This window comes from Manacus vitellinus, unplaced genomic scaffold, assembly GCF_001715985.3.
Source record: "Manacus vitellinus isolate BGI_N305 unplaced genomic scaffold, ASM171598v3 scaffold_6_pilon, whole genome shotgun sequence".
Taxonomy (NCBI): domain Eukaryota; kingdom Metazoa; phylum Chordata; class Aves; order Passeriformes; family Pipridae; genus Manacus; species Manacus vitellinus.
In genome coordinates, this window is record NW_021940750.1 from 97,764 (window position 1) to 121,261 (window position 23,498).

Sequence of the window (23,498 nt, forward strand, 5' to 3'; positions counted from 1 at the left end):
CAGCAAAATGCAACCACTTGTAAACTGACCAGCCAAAGAAATGGACAGAAAGAACTCTATTTGCTGGAACAACGTGAAACATTTGTGGTTCCCACCAGAAGCAGAATCTGGTCAGATTCAGTACTGATGTCAGATCAGTACAATTATCATTAGATTCCACTGAAGATAAAAGCCTTTTACTGAAAATATAAATTACCTTTTACCATCAAGATTTCAAGTTATATTAAAACAGCACTCTTATTTTCCTTTGCCTTCAGTCAAAATGGCATTTCCAGAACAGTTCACATGAAACACAATTTAAACAGTGAATTAGAGACTGAAACATCAATCCATTAAGCTTCATATTTCTCAGAAAGCTTAAGAGTGGAGAAGTTCAAACTTCATTTAGTATGTTGCAGATGAAGATATCACAATGTCATCTCCTCTAATTTCAGTTTCTTTCCATATTTTTCCTGAGGATGTGTAACTTCTTTTCCCACTGTAAAGCCTGGAATTCAAACCATTCTCTATGGCATTAAGGTTAGATTCATAGACTTCTATAATATCTCAAGTTGGAAGGGACCCATAAAGATTATCAAGTTCAACTCCCTGCTTCTCACAGGACTACCTAAAAGTAAATCATGTGACTAAGAGTGTTGTCCAGATGCTCCTTGAACTCTGCCAGGCTTAGTGCCATGATCACTTCCCTGAGGAGTCTCTTCCAGTGACCAACCACCCACTCAGTGAGGACCCCCAATTTGAACTTCCCCTGGTGCAGCTTCATTCCATTTCCTTGTGTCCTGTTGCTGATCACCAGAGAGAGGAGATCAGCACCTTCTCCTTTGCAGCCCTTATTGAAGATGCTGTAGACTGAGACTACAGACTACTGTTCTCCAAGTTGAGCAAACCAAGTGACCCTAGATGCTCCTCATAAGTCTTGCCCTCAAGACCTTTAACCATGTTGGTCACTCTCCTCTGGACACAGTCTAATAGGTAGATGTACTTCTTTATGTTGAGGTCCCCAAAACTGCAACCAGTACTCAAGGTGGGGCTGCACCAGTGCAGTGTAGAGTGGGACAATCACCTCCCTCAACCAACCATCAATGCTGTGCCGGAGGCACTCTAGGACACAGTTGGCCTTTCTGGCTGCCCAGACACTGCTGACTCATGTTGAACTTGCTGTCAACCCAGTTCCCCAGATCTCATTCTGCAGGGCTGCTTTCCAGACTCTCTTCCTCTGATTTGTACATATAAGCATATTATCCTGTCCCAGGTGGAGAATCCTGCACTTGCTCTTTTTAAATTTCATGACTGGTGATTGTTCAGGTCTCTAGTCTATCCAGATCTCACTGTAAAGCCTCTCTACATTTTATATAATCCTTTGAGCCCAACCCAGCAGCCAATTGTTCACCCAGTATATTATAGACTTGTCTAGCTGCGTTGGACATTTTGTCCAGAAGGATACTGTGTGAGAGAGTATCAAAAACTTTGCTAAAATCCCAAACTACCACATCTACTGGTTATCCTTGGTCAACTAGACAGGCAACCCTTTCATAAAAGGAAATTAAGTTAATTAGGAAGGACTTTCCCCTCATGAACCCATGCTGGCTGTGACCAATGAATGTGTGATCTCTCAGGGTTTTTTCAATAACTCCCAGAATAACCTTCTCCATAATTTTACCAGGCACTGAAGTAAGAATGACAGTCCTGTAATTACCAGTCTTTCTTCATACTATTTTGAAAATTGGGACATTTGCCAGATTCCATTCAACTGAGACCCCTCCAGACTCCCAAGACCATTGAAAAATAATGGATAGAGGCCCCACGGTAACATTGGCCAGCTCTTTCAGTATCCTGGGATGAATCTCATTGGGGTCCATAAATTTATGTGCATCTAGCTGGAGCAGCAAGTTAAGGGTCAGCTGGGAGGTTATCACCCCTCCAGTCACAGTCTTCCAGCATAGATCTCTGGGTGTTCCAGGGCCCATTATTAGTGTCAAATAATAAGACAAAGAAGGCCTTCTGCTTTTTCTTCATCCTTATTTGTGAGATGACTGACCTCATCAGGTAATGGATCAATGTTATCCCATATCCTCCTTATGCTGCTAACATATTTTTGTTGTTGTACACAGTGCTGGTCAGCTTGAACTCTAATTGAGTTTTGGCTGCACTAATTTTTACCCTACAGTGGCAAACAGCATATCTGTAGTCCTTCCCTGTCACTTGTCCTTGCTGCCAATCTCCATACGCTTTCCTTTTCTACCCAACTTTTGGAAGATCCCTGCTCAGCCAAGCTAATCTTCTGCCATATTTCTGACACTTTGGAGTTGCCTGCTCCTATTCTCTTAAGAGATGGCTCTTAAAAAATGACCAGTATTAACGGACACCAGCACCTACAAAAGTAGACTTTCAGGGTGCCTTACCAACTAATTGCTTCAGCAGCCCGCAGTTGGCTCTCCTCCTATACAGGGCTGAAGATTTGCTGGCAGTTTTTCTCCTGATACCAATGATTTGAAACTCTACTATCTCATGGTCACTGTGACCAAGACAGTTACCAATCATCACTTCTCTCATGAGTTCATCTCTGTTTACAAACAACAAATCTAGGAGGGTAGCTTTCCTAGTTGTCTTCCTTTGTACTTGCACCAAGAAATTCTCTTCAATGTGCTCCACAAATTTTCTGGACCTGTTTGTGTCCACTCTATAATATTTCCAGTTGATGACTGGAAGGTTAAAATTACCCATAAGGACAAGGGCAATTGATCAATTCCTTATAAAATAGCTCATTTGTGATGTTGTCCTGGTTGATAGCAGACACCCAAAACAATATCTCTTTATTTGCTTTCCCCTTTGTCTTTACTCAGAGGCTCTCAACCATGTTGCTGTGAACTGTATCACACAATCCAATCCCTCCCTTATATGCAGTGCCACATCTCCACCTCATCTGCCTTGCCTTTCCTCCTGAAGAGCCTATAACTGTCCATCATGACACACTAGTCACAGGACTCATCCCAACAGGTTTTGCTTATGCCAATGATATCGCAGCTCTGGGACTGAGGCAAAGCTTCTAGCTCCTCTTGTTTATTTAGCTTCTAGCTCCTCTTGTTTAAACCCAATACAAATTCTGTGGCCAGATTTTTTAGTGGGGGGTGCTACAGAGGTGGCTTCTGTGAGAAGCTGAAAGAAGCTTCTTGCATGTCTGGCAGAGCCAATACCAACCAGCTCCAGGATGGACTTGCTGTTGTCCAAGGCTGAGCCAATTAGCAATGGTGGTAATGACTTTGTGATACCATATTTAAGAAGGAAAAAAGTTATTGTACAGATGTAATTGCAGCCAGAGAAGAGCCCATGGAGGACCACAGGGATGCAGATATCCACTTGCAGCTCATGGAAGAGACCCACACTGGAGCAAGTGGATGCTCAAAAGAGGGTTGTGAACCCATGGGAAACATGCTGGAGCAGGCTCCTGGCAGGAACTTGCAGACCCATGGAGAGAGGAGCCCATGCTGGAGCAGGCAGGACTTGTGAGCCTGTGGGGGACCCACGTTGGAGCAGGCTGTGCCAGATGGACTACACCCTGTGGAAGAATGACTCATGTTGCAGCAGTTCATGGAGAACTGTTGCCAGTAGTATGGACTCACATTGGAGAAATTAATGAAGGACTGTCTCCTATGGGTGAGACACCATGCTGGAGCAGGGGAAGGACTCCTCTCCCTGAGTAGTGGCAGGAACAACGTGTGATGAACTGACCATCACCCTCACTTCCCATCTCCCTGTGCTGCTGGCAGGGATGCAGTAGAGCTCAGGAAGGAGGGGGGTAGGGGGAATGTCCTTTTAAGATTTATGTTCCTTCTCATTATCCCGCTCTGAATTTTTTAGTGATACAGTCAATTGATATCCACAACTGGAGTCTGTTTTGCCTATGATGGTATTTGGTGAGTGATCTCTGGCACACTGTCCCACAAATATTGGCATGCCACACCCAGGTTTTTCTCTAGTGAGCCTCCTTTCATCCCTTTCCCCCTTCAAATTTAGTTTAAAGCTCTTTCTATGAGACCTATTGACTCCCACGCAAAGATCCTTTTCCCCCTTTGAGACAGAATTATCACTAAAGCATCAGCAAAGGAACATTACAGAAGTTCCATGAGAGTCTACCAATATTATAGGTAGAAAATGCACCTCAGAAGACACATGAAAGGCAGATACGGACTGATGCCAGATCCTCTGGATCTCAGAACAGTTCCAACCATAAGGAAGCTTTTCTTGTCTTTTGTTTACAGTAAATTATCTAAAATCAATTGATGCAATTTTTTGTAAAGTCTAGTGGGCCCTCATTAACAAAAAACCATGCAAACTCATTTCTTCTAGATAATAGAAAATCGAATTAAGCTAGTTCAAATTGATTAGCAACAATTTTGAGTGGAAGATTCTTGAAAAGCATATAATAAGATAAAAACTATCACCATTTGTATGAGTGCAGAAGGCAAGACCTATGTTTACTCTCACTTTCCTGTATCAAACCTTTCTTCTATCACAAATCCATTTATAACTTCACCCAACTAATAAAGTAGTTTCTGTTCTTTTCAGAGGGAAAGGCTTCAGACTCTCTACCACAGCTACAGGTTATACAGAACTCTCAGTGTGTTACATGAGTACAGATTGGTCAGTATTCTGGTAGCTGCCAAGCCTAGCGAGGTATGGTGAAGTATGGAAATAATTTGTGAATTGCCACAGTGGATTCTCTGAATGGTTTTAATTAATGAATGTCAGGGAGCTGGAGGGAGCTCACCACCAAAAAAAAAAGGAGGGTATGTCCCAGACACATTTGAAAGCCTAACCTAGTACTCAACCAACCAAAACATCTATACTCCTGAGCAAAGAGAAAACCTTTCCTAGCTAAATGATTTTTTGTGTTTTTTCAGTGCCTCATGAGATGTGGGAATAGATTCTTATGAAAACTTCTGCATCAAAAATCCCATTGTATTTTCTACCACTGTGATTTCCCATTGTTATATTTCTTACACACTGCATACATTAAGGCACATTAATAAAGGAAAGCAGCAAGTCAGCCTGTCAGATATTTCAAAATGGGCCATGGGAAATGATTGGTTTAGGATGACTGGACAAAATCAGTTTGTTCAGCAAACTTAATTTTAGCTGAGAACCAAGAAATGTGTGTACAACATGAACATATCGTAAATTAGCTGGGCTCAAAAATACACCATATAGCTGGGCTTTTGGGACAGCAGAGAAACTTAAGTGTTCTGGTGCTTCATGGCCAAACTCTACCTTTTAACAGGAAGGAAGAAGCACTACAGTTACTCTGATGGTTGACAGATCTTCGCACATTCTCTCAGAATTCTGAAATGCTAGCAACAGAAACATCCATATTTAAGGCTTCAGGGGAGAAAAAGAGTTTCCACAAACACAACGCTAAACCTGGAAGGTGAGATTGAAAGAACCCAATAAAACAAGATTATGTGCATTTAAAAATAAAACTATTAACTCTCCCTGTGAAGCAACATTTTACTATGCTAAACTGTTAAATGGATGATAAACTGTCATTTCCAGGAGTTTTAATTCCTATAAGGGATTTCTTGGAAAGTTACTGTAAACTTGTGATTTGTGTTCTCTAACAGTTCCATAGGAAGACAAGAAAAACTCTCTAAGATATAGTGTCCAAATTCTCCCTCACACATGAATGGGAACTGAAACTCAGCACAGTTTAAGAAGCTCTGGAAGATATTCAGAAGACTTCGTATGAGCACACAGACAACAGCAAAGGTTTGTGCTCGTCTTATCTACCAGTTTTCTGCCGTGAATTTCAGCACATCTGTGGAGCCTGAAAAGCCGACTGCATAACAACGTCCTAGCATGAATTACCTTTTCAGTAGGTTTACCGTCTTGAGAGGTGATGTTTCTCCTCGATTCCCAAACTACCCCTGGACCTTCTCATCCTACTAGCCCATTGGAGACTGTTCCACAGAGCTGCCTGGACCCCCCCACAGCATCCACCCTGTGGAAGAAACACATATTGAAAAACTGTGATGCAGCAGTTAAATCTTCTTAAGACATATATTGAAGACATTGGGAGAGAATAACTCAGGTAGACTAAAACATGATCTAAAGCTGTCATTACACTATCTGAGAAGGGAGGAGAATTGTAGTATTACAGTGCCCCCTCAATGTAATTGTATGTATGATAGAGCTACTGAAGGCACAGTTAATTGCAAGAAGACTTTAAGGCACAAGCATAAACAGAGATTTCAAAGGCACTTAGTCAATAATGTGATCACCTAATCTTACAGATAACAACCTTGCCTATTAGAAATGCATTATTTTTGCATGCTTAGCAGTAATAGGAAGGGGGTAGTTACCAATATATCTCTGTAATGAGTAGCTTCATCATAGATCCATGCAGGGCATAGTGGTAGAAATTAGGTGTTTTCCTGTCATTAGTGACAGTGAAACATATCTGTGTATATCTCGTGATGGCAAGATATGCCTTCCAGCACTGGAAACTTCCTTCATCTAGAGTCTTACATGCACATCATGGTAAAAATTTAAATTGGACAGAAGTTTAAAAATTAATTGCTCTGCTAAATAATTTTGAAGTTATAGCCTGGATATAATGCACCAAATTTCTGATTCAGTCATCAAATAAATAAAGATTAGAAATAACAATGGTATCTAATATTTCATAGCTTGAAAACACTGATAGGAATGAGATATGAAACTGGTCTTTTGTTTCAAATATTTTAAAAACACTGCTCATTTACTAAAGGAAAAAAAAAATCTACTGTCTCTTGTTTATGACAAGAGAAAATTGAGCAAATCATGACTTCAGATAACCCATAAGTCACTGACTTTGTTTTTCAAAGACCTGCTTGCTTTTTATTCTTTTGGCCTTGGCTGCCTAGCAACCTTCACAGAGCTTTCTTAGTCTATACTAATTCTGGAGAGTTTTCATTTATATATTTATTTATGAGAATGTCTATAAGGAGGATACAGAAACAAAGAGTTGTTTGTTCCTTCCTTCTAACACTGAATTCCAAACATGTCACCTCAGTGTCTCAGTGAAGGACACAGTCCTTGGTTTTGAAAAGAGAGTTATCTACCTTGATATTGCTTGGAAACTAAGCAAATCCCAGTTTCCAGTAGACAAAAGCTTAGTCTGTGTCAGAAGCTACTGATGTAATAGGCACTAATAATTTCTCTCCCTCACTGTTGATTTGATTCATTGATAAGCTTTTTCACACTGAAATACTAGGTGCCTGTGTAAGATTACTGTTCTCATGCAGATTGGAGCTTTTACATAACATGAAGACAGAGTTTGTGCTACCGTACTGGGTCACCAACAGTTCCTGTATCAACCAAGCACTGGCAGGAAATGGAGATTAAAGCTGATCTGCTGTGTCCATGACTCAAAGTAGGACAATCTGGAAGTTGGGCAGGGGACTGCTTATAAGTAGTTTGAAACTGGATATGGGCTATCTGTCCCTGAACCAGCCATTAGGTTTTCACAGAAAAGCCTATTTCCTCAGGTTTGTTTTGGGGATTTTTGGATTTTGGTTGGTTTTTATTTGTTGTTGGGTTTTATTGGTGTGTGCGTTTTTTGTTTGTTTGGGTTGTTTTTGTTTTCCTTCATTAGTAGTGCAAAATTGAGGATGCCACAGAAAATATCCCTATGCTACATTAAAAAATACTTATTTTCTTGCCAATTCTATTCAACCAGCACTTTGCAAATATTTTATGCTCTGATCAACACAGCCATCTCCTACAATCAGAAAAAAAAGGGGGAAAAAAAAGAGAGAGAGAGAAAAAGATGGTCAAATATGTGCCCTGAAGAGCCTAACAGGCTCTTTCAAATGAAGTGGTAAAGGCATGCCAAATATTCATAGCTTGTAGTCACATGATGGTGGTGTGGATTTTATGTCTCATTATTTCTAACCCTGAACTCAAATGGAAAAGTTTGCATTTACTTTCGGATCAAACAGAAGCCTGAAAAATAAAAGACCAATATGTCTTGAGATATCTCAATATGCCTTAATCACTTCATTACATTTTTTTCTGATTAAGCTGTCCTGAAGCTGTGTTTTGCCATTAAGAGACATGGAGAGAATCTGTGACAGAACATGAACCTGAAACCAGATCTTCTAACTTCCACTCTCAATTTCTTACTAACAGAGACATATACATAAAAATTAGGTTGTTTTAAACATGACAACACCTGTAGGATTATGGAAGCATTTGTAAATCTTGGTGTTTATGTATATGCAGGTATCAATAATAATTTACTCCAAATTTAATAGTAGGAAATAAGTATATTTAAAAAATCTCCTCAATACTGTAACAGGTAACAAACATAGATGTTGAATGGTATATCAGTGTCCAGTGAAATAAAACAGAAGAAAAACATGAATCATAGAAATTATTCAAAAATAAGCTGCTGGTTAAAAGAGCATAATTTTTTTACAGCTACTTATGAACAGTGAAAATATCCATGGAAACTAAAATGTGCAAAATTATTCAATAAACAGGAGGGAGAAAGTTACTGGAAGTAAACAGAGATCTGGGATTTCTTTTTCTATTTGTGGGCTCATGATAAACAATTTTCTAAGTTCCTTTCCCTCTGTCACTCTAAACAGTAATACAAGTTTGTAGTTCCCAGCAGACATCTCGATTTGTACTCCTCAGAGTTATTGTAATACAAATAAATTCCAAATGTAATCCAAAATTAAGTAGTTGCTTATTGAGAATGAGTTTCCATACATATGTTAATTTTTCACAGCCTATGATTATTGCAGCAAAACTTGAGATTGTGGTGTTTCTTCCCCTTGCTAAGTATGAACACAATTTCATATGCTTTTAAATGTTAAGTAAAACTTTCTAAAATAAACCTAATGAAGAGTACTAGAACCATGGACTTACATATCTGTTTTCTCACGTACTTTTGTGAGAAGTCTGTTTTTAATAAGTTGAAGGACATGTAAATAGACAACAGGGAGAATAATCTTCTTCCATGCACTTTTATAAAAAGTTGTTATATTAGGGTTTTCTACAGAATGAATAAAATTTAACTGTGTCAAAGCAGCTAGCAAAGAAGATTCAACCAGAGAAAATGAAGTCTCTCAAGATACATGGAAAAATAAGTTGCAAGCGGTCCCATCCTAAATTTCAAATACTAAAATTAGGTACTTAATCCACTACATTTAGACTAGAAAATCTCCTCTGCCATGCACTTATGCTCATAAAAGAAGAGTTATACAAAAAAGACAAATTTTGCCTATCTTTCTTCCTTCCTCCCTCTGTTTGTCAAAAGAGAGAGATGCAAAATGCCTTAGTTTTCTGGATAGGGACTATAGCAAAATGAAATATTAAAGAAGGACTGGGAAAAGGTCATGATATAGAAAATAAAGTTTTAGTTGGAAAAAGAGTAAAAGAAAATTATCATCAATATAAAAGTATAATCTTTGCTTGAATATCTAACTCACCAAGGAGAATTGCAAGAAATCTTTTGAAAGCAATCAATATTCCAGTGCTCAGCTCCTCATTTCAACTGCACTGATTTTACTTCAGACTTATGACAGTAAATGTTCAAAATTTGGTCTAAAATCTTTAAATATTTTCTAAAAATTTATTAGGGCAATAAGTAAGAAAAACTCACTGAAGTTATGATCAGGCTTCAGTAACTGCTTTCAAAGTAGTTATATTTTTATAGATTGCAAAGGGATGAAAAGAGCTGCAGTAAAAGGAAGATTTATTAAAGAAAAACTAAACACAGTAGCATGTGTTACGATGACATAGTAAAGAAAACAAATAAGTAGATGAGAACAAACTACACAGTTCCTATTATTTTTAATAAATATCACTAACAGGGTAGTATTCAAATGACAAAAGAAAGGAGGTTGTTATACTTATTTACTGCTGGCTACTACTCAGTTGTCTTTCCAGAAGAACACAGTTTTCTTGCATATTCAATATCTTATCTGCCTGATCCTGAAATCTTGGGTATTTTAGGATATGTGAAATAGCATTAGACTCTGTTATTTATGAATCTGAATCACTTGCAAGCTGCTAGTGAAAATGTGTGTGAGCTCTGGGTATTTACATGTTAGATAACAAGCAAGAGTAAAGTTAATAAAACAGGAAAATCATAGTGTGATATGCCCACATAAGAATTTCGACAGAGGGTACACAGACAAAATACTACTCAAGACAGTTCCTTAAAGAAAGGTATTTGATACAAATTCATTACTACTAGTAAATATGAGGAAGTTAAGTTAAATCTCACCTCTGAATAACTGCTGACTCACTGTGCAGTAAAACTAGCTACTGGTGATTTCTTGGTGGTTTGAAAAGGTATTCTTATTGGGGTTTATTCCCTTCAGTTTTTGACGTATTCTACTGTTTCAGAGCTCTCTTTTATTTTATGTGCTTATCAGAATAGAACTTTTTTACGCTTCAGAAATGCCCAAACCCCCATAAACCTTGATTATTTCTTGTGAAGGTTGTAACTACATTTTTTCCTGATCTTTTAGCTTCATTAAATCTTGAGTAAGGATTATTCTCCTGCATAAGACCTATAATTTCTGTGTATACTGCACTTTTCATTTTTCTTCTTTCAAGAATGCCAGATAAAAGCAAAACAAAGAATAGCTGCATGTCTGGTATGCTAATATTTTTATACTTCTGTATTTGAGCTAAACAGATGGGGATTAGGCAATTCTGCACGGCTCTCTCTCCAAAACAAGTTGAGATAAGATATAAATTCTAAATGCTAAAACAATTTTCTCACCTTTTCCATGTGATCTGCTGCAGTAAAACTATTCACTCATATAATATTGATTGGAAATGTTTTTGTACATCTAATCAATAAACGAGTTAATATGTGTTAAACCAATCTTCTAGACTATTTGTCTTGCTCAGTCTAACTCATACAAAGTGGTGAGTGATTCATTTCAGAGCAGCAGTATAGACTGAAAGGCAGACTGGGGTCTTTTTAATGTGAGTGTCTGTGTGTGTTTATAAACACAAAATGTCATTAAAAATGTTTTTCCCCGACAGTATTCTTCCCCATTTTAAGATCCGTTCTATTGACTAGTAATAATAGTCTCCAGATACTTGTCTGACAAATGGTTGTTTAATTTATTTTTTACTATGAAAGATTTGACCTGTTTTGTTCATCTATAAATACACATTTTTGTGCTGTAGACACAAATATGCATTGTGTTAGCTTTCATTCCTGCTGTGTTTGTACAACACAGTGTGATATTCATAAACAGAAAGGAGATTGAAGTGAAGAACATTTGATAGTGTCACCTAGCATTTTAAACACAGCAAAATAAATAAATTAGTGCCCACTTCATCAACTGCTAAATTCAGTGTGGTTGAAATGAAACAGAGAGTGGGCCAGAGAGAAAAAAATTAATCTTATGTGAAAAAACAACTCGTTGTCAACAAAGCAATAGAATGCTATAGAATTCAGTGCTACTGAATTCTACTGAATTCTTAATTTTAAACTTATTTCACCCTCCCTACTAGGATATCTGAAGCAACTCTAGTTTGGCAATAATTATAAGGCATTTTGCCATGCCATAATGAAAGATCGTCAAAGAGTCTGCAAGGATCATTATCTCTACAAAAAAGGAAGATTATGGTCTTAAAAGATTGAAAGTCACAGAAAAATTCAGAAAGCAATTTTGAGTTAGAGACCTTTTTTGATTACAGAAAGTAATTTTTTTTTTAAAGCCGCTAAAACCATTGGCTTTTCTTTTCAAAATTAAAACTAAAATTCTCTTAATTATTATTAGCTATTATCATTATCATTATTCCTTTTTCCTATGAAACACTGTTCCCCTGATGGTGTATATGTTGCTGAGCTCATAATTTTAGGAATCTTTTACCTACTCAATACCCAGTTGCTGGAGTTTTCAACCACTAATTATAGGGGACTTTATGAAAATCAGCTTCAAAAACAAAGCACTGAAGATAAGGGGTTGGCACTAGGTGACATTTAAGGTCCCTTCTGATCCAAACTATTCTAAAATTCTGTCATATGAAAGGAGTTGCATGATGCTCCTACTCACTAGTTTAATTGGACAAAAGTCAGACAGCTTCTAAATACAGAAAGTTTCAAATATATTAATAACACGAAAGACCTACTCCATTATTTTCTGCCCTTTGTACTGTCAAGGTATTGCAAAAGAAGGTAACACCACTTGCTGGTGTTATACATGGGAAAAAAAATCCCTGATGTATCAAAAAGAAAGATTTTCAAAGATGTCTGCTTTGTGGCCAAAGAATTTCTTTCATAAGTTTTTGAAGTGTATGATTTGTCTTATACTAATGAAGAATATGATTTGTTTTATAGTGTATGTGCATAGTCACATAGCATTGTTGAGGTGAATATAAGGTGGAGACTGACAAGTAGGGACTGAAGGATAGCTAATATTATTTCCTGCAACATATTGAATAGAAATTGATGAGGTTTGCATTACTGGAAGGTGATATGCAGTGCTACTTGCAAATGAACAGGAAAAAATACCAAAATTGTTATTGAAAACTGAAAAAATCACAAAACAATCAGTGTAAAGCCATTAGAGATTAAAGACTGAAAGATTTTGAGTGCTATTAAAACAGTGCAGTCAACTAGCATACTGCAAAGCAGTTAAAAATATCAGTTGCTTTCCTATCTGAAAATTGTTCATAAAATAATGATGCATTTCCCTGTTAATAATGATGTTTTTGACAAATTTCAAAAAATAAATATAGCTAAAACCAATGAAAACCTATAAATCAACAGATTGATTATGTGTGATTGGTCATATAGGACATATAGTACAATGTTGATGGTTTGGACTGGATGATCCAACTTTAACAGATGGAAACAAGCAGGAAAGTCTCTGAATATCATTGGGAAAAGAAACTGGGGCTTTAGACATGAAAAGGACATAAAAATCCTTTTATCTCCTTTTAAAAGAAGACTATTTGGAAATTACCTCCAATTTAAAACTAATTCTTTTCCCTCCGAAGAGTGAAAAAGGAATAGTTACCACATGTCTACCAGGAACATTTTTCTTCCTGTTACACTGATTACCATGATGTGAAAAATGTTATCAGTTCCAGCTTAACATCCCAGTTTTCCAAAATTGCCACACCATATTCATGCAAAAAAAGTATGCACACAAGCATAATGAAACAAACTGATAAAAAATGGCACAAACATAACCATAGGAAGAGCTGACATTTTCATATGAGTCCTTATTAAGATATGGACTCAACTTGTAAATTCTTCTCCCCAAAAATGCAGTTCTGATTTTCTGATTGTAGTAAAGTTATCATCTAGTAGGCCTTATAAAGTCTCATAGCAAACTTAGACTTTGCAAGAATGCTATCTGGTTCAGCATTTTAAAAATATTTGCAAGCAGAATTTTAGCATCTTGAGTATTAATTTATATGGGCTGTGAATCACAGCTGTACCTGAAATTATCTATATTTTAATGCCCCCATTTTTGATTGCAAATAAAGAACTGCGATATTTGCAGAAATGTCCTTCTCCCCATCCCCCTTTTTCAATTCTACACTTATATTTAGTCTATTTTTTTTTATTTCGGTGCAATGCATGTGTAATAACCCATGAAAATTCTGTTTAATATAATTAAGAGTCTGGAGTACCCACACATCCTAGGGGGAAAAAGTTGTTTATTTAAAGATGAGGAGTGCAAACTTTCTTCTTTTGCATATAATCTAAAAGCTAGAGTACTTGCAAGGAAAGAGGGATTCTCAGTTCAATTCCTGCTTCAGCTAGGGGGGCTAAACTTGAGCTCTTCCAGAAAAGAAGTCTATTTCATAGAATAATTAAGGTTGGAAAAGACCTCTATGATCACCAAGTCTAACTGCCAACCATAACAATCACAGTGCTCACCATTAAACCATGTCCTCAAGTGTCACATCCACAAAGTGTTCAAAAAACACTTCCAGGGATGGTGACTCAACCACTTCCCTGGGCAGCCTGGTCTAATATTTGACAACCCCTTTTGTGAAGAAATTTTTCCTACTATCCAATCTAAACCTTCCCTGGTGCAACTTGAGGCCATTTCTAGTCATCCTGTCACTTGTTACCTGGGAGAAGAACGTGACCCCCACCTCACTACAATCTCCCTTCAGGTAATTGTGAAAAGCGATAAGACTAAACTTCATGGGCCCAAAGCAGAGCAAGCTTGCTAGCTATGTAAAATTTCTGGGGCTAGAAGGAAAAGAAGGAACAGACAAGGTGGCAGTCTGGATATGAAAAGGTAGTACTGTGTTCTGATTCCTTTATTTGGGATTAATACTATTGCAACTAGACCATATAAAGGGCGCCAGTCCTTTAAGACTGATAATCCAAAGCTGGTCCAGAAATCAATTGTAGTCTTTACAGTCTATGTTAGACATTGTTCACGAGAGTATTTCAAAGACCTGAAAGTAGGTATGGATATTATATATATTATATACAATATATCAATCAATATCCTAGAATACATCCCCCAAAACAACAACTATATTCTCCTTAACAGCACACTCAAAGCATGAATACCTTTTCAACAGAGTTCAAGAAGAGATTTAAGCTCAAATAAACCTACAGTACACAAAACTTCTGCTTTTTATGCTTCATACTTCAAGAAGGATGAAGAGAAGACCTCACTGAGCGCTACCATATGTTCAGAGCTTTAACCTCCTGAAAAGACTGTTAAAAATATTACCTAAAGGACTATAGGCTAAAAGCTTCATCACTTTTTGAATTTCTGTCTGAATATTCATAACATTTCCTATGGAAGGTTATTTTTATCCAAGATTAGGGAAAGTAAAAAAGAAAGGAAAAATAACCACACTTTGTGTGACTGCAATTGTCCAGGGCTGGACTGTACAGGAACTCATGAAGCAATCTCTCTATAGATTGGGTAATTGTGCTGTAGAACTGCTTAACCTGTCTAGCAGCAATGCACACAGGACAGACTGAGTTCAGAAGATAAGGTATAAAAAAAACCCCTAGACCATATTTTACTCCTGTATTCAGTAACATAAGGAAATCCAGAATAGCTGTATTGAAGTCCTGAGTGCTAAAAAAAGAATAAAAGAACATATCTAGGAACAAATGCTTATGGAATTTCCAAACCTTTCAAAACACTAATTGAAATGACAATCTACATGCAAGAAAATTTCAGCACGTATCAAAGTATTAAAGAAGGAACGTAATTTTTGCTATAAAAATATCTTTATAAATTTAAAACTTAAAACCAAAATTCCCATGATTTTCCCCCTTTCTTCAAATGCTTTTCAGAAATAAAATCTAATCCTTGGCTGAGATATGGCATATTGAGTCCAAGTTTCAACTTGAGAAGCAGTTGTTGTACCTAAGCAATTAAAAATCTCAAAGAAAACCCATAAGCCCAGCAAATTGTGTTGCTATTAGGCTTCAGAAATCGGACCATCATGTTTGCGACATATCCTTGCCTAAGACTGGTTTTAATGGTTAAGAGAAATATTAAATTCTCTCATTAATAATTTCAGACTTCCTTTTCTTGGATCATTCTCTGCATTTTCCCTGATTTCCCCCAACCTGCGGCCCAGATCTCACAGCTGGTGAGTACAGCAACTGAGCTCCTGACATAAACACATGTGGAGTGTGATTCCAACATATCCAGCTCTCCCTCTATTCTCTTGTCTGGTGTTACATGTTATTATCTCCAAAATCTGCACTTTCTTAAATTCAGATTATGCAATCCAGTCATGAGTTGAAAACATATTTTGCTGACTTGACACTTAAGAGAGTAGCTGGAATACTTGAAACACATATCCCCAAAATAGGACAAAATCCCAATCTTAAAGTATATTCAGGATTTTTTTTTCACTTGCAAGAAGTTTAACACAATTTATGAAAGCTTGGAAATGCTAGCTATTGCATTTCTAGTCATATTTATTCATTAGAAAAATCAACATTAAGCAAAGTAAAGAAAACTGACATATAGTTCTAAAAGTTAGCTCTAGAATGAGATGGAACCTTGCAATCCCCTTAATTTCTATGCTAAAAAAATAGTTAGAGCAGAGTAAGAATACCTAATTTACAAACATTCATTCAATTCTTTGTTTATCAGCTAAGATAGTCAAAAGAAATGTCATTATACAAAAATGATGTTTGCTTCAGTAGCAAAGGGAATGAGAACAGAACACTTTATAAACACCTCCAAGGAATTGATAAGGGATGACTGCAGTTATCGGCATCAGAGGCATAGACAAGAAGCATCTCACGCGTTGCTAATGCCATAAGCTACCCAATCACTCCATCTATGATGACACTCACAGGAAAATATTTGGGACCATACTCCACATACTTCTGAAATATACCACATTGAACATTTCTTCCTCCTAAATATAGATTTTAAAATAGTTTCTAAGGAACTATGAAATGAATTTATATATTCATAATTCAGTGAATTCCTGACTGCTGACTTCTTCCAATGGCTTAAAGTTAGTAGCTTAGAGCTAGTACCTAGAAAATTTATTTTACTTCAGTTGAAAGATTTCTCTGTCTTTGTAAAAGGAGGATGCAAATTCTACATTTATCTTATTAAGTTCCAGATGGTCACAGACAGCAGCACAGCAACAAATGTAACCTTCCTGAGTAATCACAAGTATGCTAAAAAATACAGCATACCTAGATTGTTATGTTGACTGACTTTCTATGTGTGAATGATTTTTTCAGAAATTAAATAATTGTTAAGCTAGTCCATGGGTTTATTGCTTTTTTGTATCACACATACAGCTAATGGTTCTTATTCCCATCCTAAGAAATATGCATAGCACAGAAAGATTGTACTGTACTGCAGCCATGGCAGGGTTGTTTAAGCAAATGAAAATGTCTCCTTAAGAGCTGGTTTCTTTCTGTGCTCATTCGCATCAGAGAGAAATAGAGCTAATGCTACGGTCTTATGAGTGCTTTATGCATTCTGACAAACCAAACGAGGTCTGTCAGGAGAGGCTCTAGGCAGCATGGAACTGCTGCAATTTTACATCTCATTGATTACCGCAATGGGAATTGAAAATGGTTCTCTGCTTTCGACATGATATTAAAAATACTGTTGCAGACCTCAGAAAAATATGCAGGTCCTTCAGCAGAGGCAAAATGAGGAAAACCAACTTTGTACAGCATTGTTTCCTCCTGAATTTGAGTCAGGCCCATCTGACCTTTACGAAGGCTAATAATAAAGCAATAAGGTGACACGCAGGAAAGCATGTCATTCTGTGAGTAGTTCTGCAAGAGGATACATGAAATAAAAGGGCAGTTCAATGCCCTGAGGCTTTGGGAATCTGTTTGTTCTATGGTATGTGCATCCTGTATATTGCTGGCATTACATAGATAGAGTATGTGGGAACACACATGTCACAAAAAACAATACTAAAAGAACCAGGACCTAAAAAATATTGTAAGAAAATAAAGATTTATTATTACTGTCACACTGCCTCAATCACTGGTTGGTTTGACATTCTGGAGAGGTTTTTTGTTAAATGTTCGGGAGACTAATTATTTTCATTGCTGTCATACAAAAATCTCAAGTCTTTCCTGTTCTCACATCTTCAGTGACTTATTTTTGCTGGATCCAGCATTCCCCATACACAGAATGTTACCATTTTATAAGGGATGGACTCACATTCTAAGCACAGAAAAACAACCCCAAAACCACAGAGAATAATCTATAGTGACAGCAGTAGAAGTATGCTCTACTCAGAGATTGCAAGTGGCATATGTAGCACCATGTGCTAAGCAAGCTGCGATAGTCACTAACCCTTTGAGGTGCCTAGCAACCTTCAGTAGCATTCAGTGGGAAGAGAAGATTTTCAGCACCCAACAGAATTAAATTGCTAATAAAACTGTTTACTCAGGATCCATCCTAGCAACCCTCAACAGTCCTTAAAATCATGTAGAGGAAAGCACACTTAGTATGAGAACAAGTCATTAGTTACTGCAATCACAGCATCAAACACAATTTAATTTAAAAAGAAATCTCTGCATTCAAAAATAATGACAGTTTTTTAGATGTTCCAGTGGACTGGTCAACAAACAGAATCATAAGACCAAAGTTCTGAATTTCATCATGCCTTTCTGATATTTGAACTATATTATATCTATATACAAGTACCTATATCAATTCTTTATATTTACATCCAATTCAGATATATTTTCAACACATATACAATATAAATTATTAGTATAACAGGCAACCTAATAATTGGAGTTTGAAACAAAACAAAAATTGAAAACCAAATTTCAGTAAGTTAATGACATCTATGTCATTCCCACTAGGAATATAAAATCACAGAAAGTTGGATGCAAAAGTTAAACACAAGGACTTCCAGTGACTCTCATTAGAACATATTGGGAACTGTGTATCAGCTAAAACTAGGTCTGTATGACAAAGAAACATGCCAATTGATAAAAAAGAAGCAAAACAGCACTCAAGTACTACCAAGTAGCCACTAAGAACTAAGCAATATATGAGGACAACTGGTAGTTTGATTAATAGCAGAACAGGAAAAGATCCCTCTCTCACTGCAAAGGTAGCTTTTGAAAATTTACCCTTTTCCCTGCCTCAGAAGGGTATGATAAAAGCAACAGGCCACTTAGTAATCCAGTAAGTAATGTCATCCATCATTTTAAGGACATGAAAATGCAACAATAAATTTGGGTAAAAAACATCCTCTTGGATTTCTTGATCCTTTGATATAAAGCAAGATAAAGACAAAGGACATAAAGCCTAGAGAAATAATACAGTGATGGGCCAAGCGTCCTGATTGCACTCAAAAAAAATTATTTGTTCTCAACAGAAGTCATCTGCTATCCAAAACCAGCAAACATTTACTTTTTCTCTAATAAGAAGAAACTCTTTCACGAAAAATAGTATGATGTGTACAATTGCACCTGTGACAACTGTTTTTACCTTCTCATTATTGGTCTGCTGAAGAGGTATTAATTTGAACTGTAATACTAATGGAATAATTACCATCCTTGGGTTACATATATATTATATATATATATATAATGTTAGTTACATATTACATTCTACTTTCTGTGGTAATGATGCTTCATAGAACATAAACCATTGCAAATGCATTGGTATGCTGAACACACAGAATAGGCTTTTCTATTATTCTCTTTATTTTTGTATATGCCATATATGTATATAAACTAAACCTTACAATACCAACAGCAAGTTAAAGCTGCGAGATACAGAATATTTAAAAGAAAGAAAAAAAAAACAACCAGAAATAAAGGAGTATTTTGTAAATTTCAATTAATTATGACAGTTTCTAACACCAATAAAGAGTTGTAGATTGGCTATTCTACACTACAATTGGCTTCAGCTATTACAGATGGTCATCAGCTGCCATGAAATGCCTGACCTGAAGATAATAGTCACTGAGAGTTCCATAAAGAAAATAGTGAAATAGTAATTTCATTAATATAGCATTTACACAACGCAGTGTATTGGAATATCACAGAATCACAGAATGCCTGAGGTTGGAAGGGACCTCTGGAAGTCATCTGGTACAAAACCCATGCTTAGGACCCCAGATTGAGTGGCTTTTGGCCCTGCAGTGGTGCAAGCAGTTGTTCCTCCCCAGATGCAGGACTTTGCACCTCTCTGTGTTGAACTTCATGAGGTTCTTGTCAGCCCATTTCTCCAGCCTTTCCAGGTCCCTTTGGATAGGAGCTCAGCACTCTGAACATGCATACATAACTTGTTCTTGGGTTACTTGTTTAATACACTACTAATTTTGCTACTTCTCTTTTTTTTTTTCTTTTTTTCCTTCTGGTGAAATATAAAAAATATTAACACTTTCCTGTTCTTCTTTTGTAATTTACTGAATAAATAATATATATATTATGTGATTTTTTTTAGCAGAGACTGAATTTGTTCTTATGTTCTAGGAAGTATCACATTACAAATACTACTACAAGAAAAAACACTGCAGCTTGGACCCATTAGTCTCACAATGAATACTCTTATTCTGAATACATTAAATCATGTTTATATTAAAAACATGTGATATAATAAATGAAATATCTGTAATTTTAACTTGGTGCTCTACTGTAAGTCTAGGGTTCTAAAGGGTTGAATTATAGTCAAAGGGATTTTGTGTTTGTTTTGGTTGGTTAGTCGGAATTTTTTAAAAAAGAAAAGATCAAGGCACTTTTTAAAATTCTGATTTTGGATACCCAGTGATGGAAATCTTATGGCCTGAACTTCAGGGTTACCAAAATCCCAGTGAATTCAAAGTTAGGTATCATCAGCATTTTGTAAATTCAGACTTTGCAGACATTTAAACTTGGTTACTTGTATACCAACACATACAACAAAATCAAAAAATGTTGGAAATTCACTCCTCTGAAAAAGGACTATGCAATTTTAACCAACTTCTAAGAAATGGAATGATTGTAATTAGTGAAAATCAATAAAATATTTCATAAATGGAATTCTACATAACTGCTAAGTTTTATTATGCTATTACATTATTTTGTATTTAAATGAATCAAAATTAAATAAAGCCTGTATGAAGCTTTGAATAAGTTTGAAATTTTTAACTTCAAAATAAATATGCATTCCTAATACAGATATACTGAATCTCATTTATGCTGTATTTACAGAAGCCTCAGTGGAAAGAAATTCTGTAGAAGAATGTCTGAAAGCTAATTGACAGAAATAAAAATTTTCTTTCAAATTCAGAAACTTTTTGCCTTCATGGCAGAGGGAGACCAAATAACTGTCCTTTGCCCCTAATCTTTTCCTCTGACAAGGAATGGTTGTCTCTGAGGAGGTGATACTGTCAGTCACCACAGCCTTGATCATGTATATTTCTTGCATCTGAAGGAATATTGGATTCAAAGTATTATTGGATGACCAAGAAATTTCATATTAACCCAGTCCATCATCTCCATCACATGCCTTACATGAATCTAATGCAATCACAGATGCAAAGTCACCCTCAATATAGCCATCTTGTAAGCAAAATGATGATGACAAACAAAATATTCAGAGATGGAAGAGTGATAAGAAAAACTTATTTTTAGGAGGACGGATTAGTCCAATATGCCTAAATAAAAAAATATGATTTTATAAATATATGAAGGTTACAGATCTTCAAGATGAAAATATAGTGTGATACAGGGAGAATGAAATGCCAAGAAAACAACAATAGTCTGAAATGAAGGTAATAAGCTGAATAGTAGCAAAACACTTCATGAGACTGAAATCTATCCAATAGAGACACAATTCTGTAAGGCAAGAACATTTGGAAATAGAGTAGACAAAGCATGAGACAGCACGAAACAATTGTGTACTGATGACACAGAAGGGTAAATCATCTATATTTGCCTTATTGTCTTTGAGATTACTTCTTCCAGTCAATCATTCTGGAGCACCACTACACTTTAATATCTCTTTCTTTCATTTTCTTTCTCCCTTCCTCTTCCTTTTGAAAGCACTATCAAAACAGATGTGACCTCATTTCCCTTCTTTTTCCTTCTGCTTTAAAGGAACAATCTGTATAATCACTATGTTTACCCAAATGTTTTCGTATTTGGTTCTTTATATCTGAAAACCTATTTTAAGCAACACCTGGACACAGCGTTCAACATTCCTCCCTTATAATGTAGCTTTCTGTACCCACATGATTTTTATAAGGTCACCTATAACAAAAGTCAGTGACCTTATAAAAAAAACAGATGAATGGGTGAGGAAAGATTTGGGCTGGAGAAAATGTTAAGTATCATGACTCTTTACCACATGCCTAAATCCACATACAGAGTTCACTCAAAAAGCAGATTAAGAGAACAAAAAGCTTAGAAACCTGCAAGTATTTTAGAGAAAAGATTTAATGTTAATACAAGTCTAGAAAGTAGGATTCAAAAGTTTTTGATTACAGAAGAAAATAAATACTTATCTCTTCTTGTTAAAAAAAAAATCACACTGGTTTTGGCTTTACTGGGAAACTGTATTTTTAATGCAAGAAATATCTGTTATCTTTACATCTTTGTTGAAATTCTCTATATCTGCTAAAGGGGAAGTGTAATGAATTTCTAGGGTGTTTTTAGTCATATCCACATTTTTTCCAAGATTTTTTTCAAACACTTTCAAATGTCAAAGGCAAAGGGAAGAAAAGTACAAAGATAGTTACTAGCATCTTAATAGCATATTTTCTGCCAATAGTTGCTAACATTTAAATTCTTCCAGAATTATATGCCCCTTGAAACTCTTATAGAATGCTTATATTATCATTTTTTCAATACAAAAATCCTTGTCTACTTTGAGTCTCTTGTAACAAGTATCTGAATTGTAAGATTCTTGTATCTCAATACCCTCAACATTCTTACTATTATACTCAATGTTAACAAATGAAATTTTCATGTCATTTGACAAAATGCCAAAGGTTTTGGTCCCAGTGATAGAAATAAAAAAACAAACAATATTAAAAATTATTTTTACATTTTATTCAGGTTGACTAACTTTATTTTTACTTGTGGTCTGTAATTGGGAGATTATCTAAATGCTTCTACTACCTTTTGGTGGGGTACATGCGACAGAAATATCCCTACATACCCAATTGTTTAATGGACTTGGTTTTTGGTGTGTAAGAGCAGGATCTTATAAAGGACGTAAATCTATCTGCACTTGTTTCTTCATACACAGTAAAAAGGTATAATTTAAAATTGATGTTTTTTTTTAAATTCTCAGCAGTTCTTATCAGCTTTGCATTCCAAACCTGGGAAAAATAATATTTTTTGACTGATAGTCTGAAAGTATGATTTAAACTGATTTATTTGACATATTTGCTCTCTCTCCCTATTAAATTCATCTTAAATGCTGGTGAAATTCAACAATTGGTAGACTTGACTGTAGACACACATGAGAATGGAATAGCAGGGATTCTGCATATCTGACACTGAGCTGCATGGTGTCTGTGTGGGAAAGAGTTTACTGCAATAGGAAAGTAAAACACAAATAACAAACAATCTCATGGTCCACTGACACTTTGTGTATCATAAGAACCTGCACAAGACAGGAACTCTAGACAGGAGAACATACAAAAAGTTCTTGGAATCAAAGTTATTTGTGAATCCCTGAAAATCTATATGTAGTGAGCTAAGCTTGGGAGAAAAATCACACAGAATATTATCAAAGTATTGCTAGTCCCCACTAAACACTAATCTTGTTTGAATTCCAAGGAGATTTTAGACCTTTTGTTTATAATACAATGTAATTTTGTTTGTAATACAATGGAACTTTGAAATTAAGTCATTTCATGAGGAAAAAACCAACCAAACAAAAAGCTAACCCAACCACAATATTTGTATTTATTTCTGATTAATACAAAAAAAATGTTTCTTAAGAATTTAAACTACTCACAGAATTTGGCATGTAATTGGTAAACATTTTATTCAGTTTTTCTCTGTTACTTTTTTCTGTTCATGAGGAAGGGAG

At 36.0% G+C, this 23,498-nt stretch overlaps 1 protein-coding gene across 4 annotated transcripts in view; it reads right to left on the reverse strand.

Annotated features, from left to right (window-relative positions):
- LRRC4C (leucine rich repeat containing 4C) overlaps positions 1 to 23,498 on the reverse strand; it is a 491,415-nt gene that overhangs the window by 51,761 nt on the left and 416,156 nt on the right. For 3 of the 4 annotated variants that reach the window (XM_018082944.1, XM_018082947.1, XM_018082946.3), the window contains one exon: positions 5,863 to 5,995. The exons of the other annotated variant lie outside the window; for it this stretch is intronic. The gene's annotated coding sequence lies outside the window, so the exon portion shown is untranslated. The remainder of the gene's footprint in view (positions 1 to 5,862; positions 5,996 to 23,498) is intronic. 4 annotated transcript variants of the gene reach the window in all.